This window comes from Rhipicephalus microplus, chromosome X (genome assembly GCF_043290135.1).
Source record: "Rhipicephalus microplus isolate Deutch F79 chromosome X, USDA_Rmic, whole genome shotgun sequence".
Taxonomy (NCBI): Eukaryota; Metazoa; Arthropoda; class Arachnida; order Ixodida; family Ixodidae; genus Rhipicephalus; species Rhipicephalus microplus.
Window position 1 is genome coordinate 437,679,391 of NC_134710.1, and position 4,268 is coordinate 437,683,658.

Below are 4,268 nucleotides of genomic sequence, written 5' to 3' on the forward strand. Positions count from 1 at the left end.
CGCATACCCACCTGCGGTTTTCTGCAAACACAAAGTTTTCACAGCTGGCTTAAAAGCCAACTCTCGAGATTTTTCAACCATTTCAAGGTAATCGTATTTGTACGTTTCTGAGACAATAGCTGAAATTCTTAGAAACTTGGAAAAAGCTTTTAATAAAGAAAAAGTCGCACAACTAAAACCCAACCAAGCGCACTGTCTACGCATGACACACTAATTGGTAAGAACCGGAAGTCGCATATTGATTACGCTGGCGCAGAGTATGAAAACTGTGAAAGCCAGGCCAGCAAAGTGCCGCACAAACACCACAGAGGAAGGAAGGAAGGAAGGAAGCTTTTTCCTGCCAAACACTGCCACTGAATTTGCCCAGCCATCGCACTTCACGTTAGTTCTGACTTTGGGTGCCTTGAAGCTGCTTTGTCATGAAACAACATTCGGCAAATGTTTGGCAGTTACACTTCATCACCTTAATCTTTTAGGCTTACCATTTCACATCGGGTCACAAAATGAAAAACTGTTTGCTCTTTCTTTCGAAACAATACTATAACACAGGAATAAACAGGCACAAGTTTGTCCACCACCTGCAAGCAAATACGTGTTCTGCAAGCAGGAAGAGTAGGCAAATACGTGTTCTACTCATGATTATCATGGGCGCCGAACGATCGTATTGCTAGAGTCTCCTCTACTTCATTTTAGGAAACTTTGACTTCAGTTGACATGCCAAACGTGATGTCACACGGACAGTGTTGCCAATATTTATGGCAAGTCAGTTGACCATTTGGAGGCAAGCTTAAAAATTTATTTGCAAGCAATAAGTGCATCTCTCAGTCCTGTCATTCGGCATAAATGACAAAAATCTGAGAGGGAACGTACCCACCGAATTCTATTAAGATCCATTGATGTTAAAAATTCACCGGAGTTGATCTCTAAATAACTGAGCTGTTAAAACATCCTCCATTTTCATTTTTTTGCATCGTCGGTGCGTATATATGAATCTCCCAACAAACAAGGTGGCCTTGAGATTACTGCCCAAACATGATGCGACGGCTTCTATGATCAGCTCGGTACAGTATCTTATGGTCACTTTCAGTGATGTGATCAACGAAGCAGTTTAAGTGTAGCTTCTGGAGCAGCTAAAATCTCACTTTGGAGCAACATAACAACCTTTTGAAGTTAGGGGCGAAGCTCCTTAAAGCGTGGGTCTGTCCATCCTCCAACCTTGTCGTACGCAGCCAGCGGGATGCGAAGTGGGAGGTGGCGGGGCGGTACTTGGAGTGTTCACTAGATGGACGCAGGCACGGATGTACAGACAGACTGAAGGCAACAGTCTGTCTGTACAGACTGTTGACTGAAAGCAACAAAGAATTCTTCAATACTCACGATAACCTTTAACTTCACCAATTATTACATATTTTGGGCTCCACAACTTAGTGAATATTTTTTTGCCTGTATTGACTATGTGTTAAATAGGTTGTTGTTGGTATTGTTTGCGACGGCCCCCTCTTCCCCTCCCGAGCCAGAGAAAAAGAGGCATCTAAAATTTGTGGCAGAATTGCATAGAGACGGGCAGTATATGAACGTGACATTAACATAAAGTTGGGTATTTATACTAAGAGCCTGCTACAACACATGGCAAGTTCAGCTACCACCCTTTTTCAGCATCGCTGGTTAGGCCAATACTTGTGGCTTTTGCAGAACCTGCTCGGTGAAATCACACGTCATGTTGCAATCTACATGCACCAAGCAAAGTTTTTTGGTAGGGCACATGCTTCGGTGCTGAAGCTGCCATTTAAAAGATACTGCAGTGTGTGCATGTCATTGCAGTTATGCAAGACCGGTTGGAGCAGGCAAAGTTTCGGAACAGTAGGTGGTTATACATGAATATTGTGAGCTCAACCAAGAGCTAGGTGGCTGTTGTCAATTGCCTCTTGATTATAACTAGCTCAAGCAAATAAGCTCTGTTAAGTATTCAGTTATCGAGTGAAAATGGCTTGTTGGGCAAGTTGGTGAATAACGCATCGAACACGTTATTCGAAGGTCATAGGTTCGATTCCTGCTCACAGCTGGTAATTTTTTCATCAACTTTTCTGACTTCTTTCTTCTTATTTACATTCCATTGGTTCTAATAACTTATTCCCTGTACATTCCTTGGCATTACTGTCTGTTATATCTCATTATATATATATATATATATATATATATATGCTCAGTGGTTAGAGCATCTAACGCGTTATTCGAAGGTCGTAGGTTCGATTCCTGCTCACGGCTGGTTATTTTTTCACCCACTTTTCTTTCTTCTTATTTACATTCTATTGGTTTAAATAACTTCCCCTATACAATCCTTGGCATTACTGTCTGTTAGATCTCAATGTGTAAAAACACGAAAAAACGAGCCCGTCGGTATGCACCTGTTTCCCTTTTATATATATATATATATATATATATATATATATATATATATATATATATATATAAGGGAAAGAAGTGTATACCTAAGGGCTCGTTTTTCCGTGTTTTTAACACAATAATAATGAGATATAACAGACAGTAATGCCAAGGAATGTACAGGGGAAGTTATTAACATTAATGGAATGTAAATAAGAAGAAAGAAAAGTGGATGAAAAGATTACCAACTGTAAGCAGGAATCGAACCTACGACCTTCGAATTACGCGTTCGATGCTCTAACCACTGAGCTATTACAGCGGCACTCCATCCATCCACTTCTTTGGGTTTATCTGTGAATTTAGAAGTAGGAGCGACAGTCAGCGCCATCTATAAGCCAAACAACGAGTGTTAAAACACTCTTATGCGCATGTTTGGCGTCACGTAGCACGTGAACTTATTATGAGCGGGCAGCTGATTAATTGTCCCTCTTATACAACCTAAACACACCAAGTCTGCCAGTACGAGACCCTCGTTCAATGAAAATAAGGGAAAGAAGTGTATACCTAAGGGCTCGTTTTTCCGTGTTTTTAACACAATAATAATGAGATATAACAGACAGTAATGCCAAGGAATGTACAGGGGAAGTTATTAACATTAATGGAATGTAAATAAGAAGAAAGAAAAGTGGATGAAAAAATTACTAACTGTAAGCAGGAATCGAACCTACGACCTTCGAATTACGCGTTCGATGCTCTAACCACTGAGCTATTAGAGCGGCACTCCCTCCATCCACTTTTTTGGGTTTATCTGTGAATTTAGAAGTAGGAGCGACAGTCAGCACCATCTATAAGCCAAACAACGAGTGTGAAAACACTCTTATGCGCATGTTTGGCGTCACGTAGCACGTGAACTTATTATGAGCGGGCAGCTGATTAATTGTCCCTCTTATACAACCTAAACACACCAAGTCTGCCAGTACGAGACCCTCGTTCAATGAAAATAAGGGAAAGAATTGTATACCTAAGGGCTCGTTTTTCCGTGTTTTTACCACAATAATAATGAGATATAACAGACAGTAATGCCAAGGAATGTACAGGGGAAGTTATTAACATTAATGGAATGTAAATAAGAAGAATATATATATATGATGAATGTGCGACGTGGCCTGGCTCATACGCCATGCTTATTCCATAGCACTTCTTCTTTCTCGGCCTCTACCTTCAGTCACTACCTACTTTTATTACACGATTCTCCTCGCCCCGAAAGAGTGCGCGTGTTGTATAATACAATGCATAATGAATGAGCAGTACAAGAACGCAAAAAACATCTAATTGGGCCATAGTTGCACATTATATTGAAGTTCCTCAACATCGCACACAGTATTCACAAGATAGGGCCGCAATCCGGACCCCCCACCGGAAGAAGTCGCGTCAGACACTTAACAAAACAAAAATAGCGGGTCCTAAAGCGAACAAAAAATGTCAAAATGCACCCTAATTCAATTTCAGAAGGGAGTTCCTTAACTTTCACAAAAATCTACAGCAGAAGAAAGCAGTGTGGCCATATCTAAGACATCTCGGGTGGACGAGGCTGGCTGTTGTGTCCTGGATGGCATAACCCGCCCTGCACATCTGCACTGATGATGACACGACTTGAGGTCTTGTGAGGAACGAACAAGGCTTGAAATCTGTGTAGCATTTAATTGACGGATGTCTTTGGCATCGGATCTAGCGCCGTCGTGGCAACAGACGCTTTGCTTCTAGTCAGCGTGCGTGAGAGCCAAGGCTGATGGGAGGAAGTGTTTTTTTCTCCGTTATATACGTGGTAAATTTATGTCTTTTTCGTAACTTTCTGTGGCGTTCTCTTGGTTTGTTGGATCGCAGAC

General features: G+C 41.4%; 1 non-coding gene across 1 annotated transcript; it reads right to left on the minus strand.

Annotated features, from left to right (window-relative positions):
• Window positions 1–2,628: 2,628 nt before the first annotated feature.
• On the minus strand, window positions 2,629–2,701 carry TRNAT-CGU (transfer RNA threonine (anticodon CGU)). The gene has a single exon. It is a non-coding gene; the product is annotated as a tRNA-Thr (tRNA).
• Between the last annotated feature and the right edge of the window lie 1,567 nt (window positions 2,702–4,268).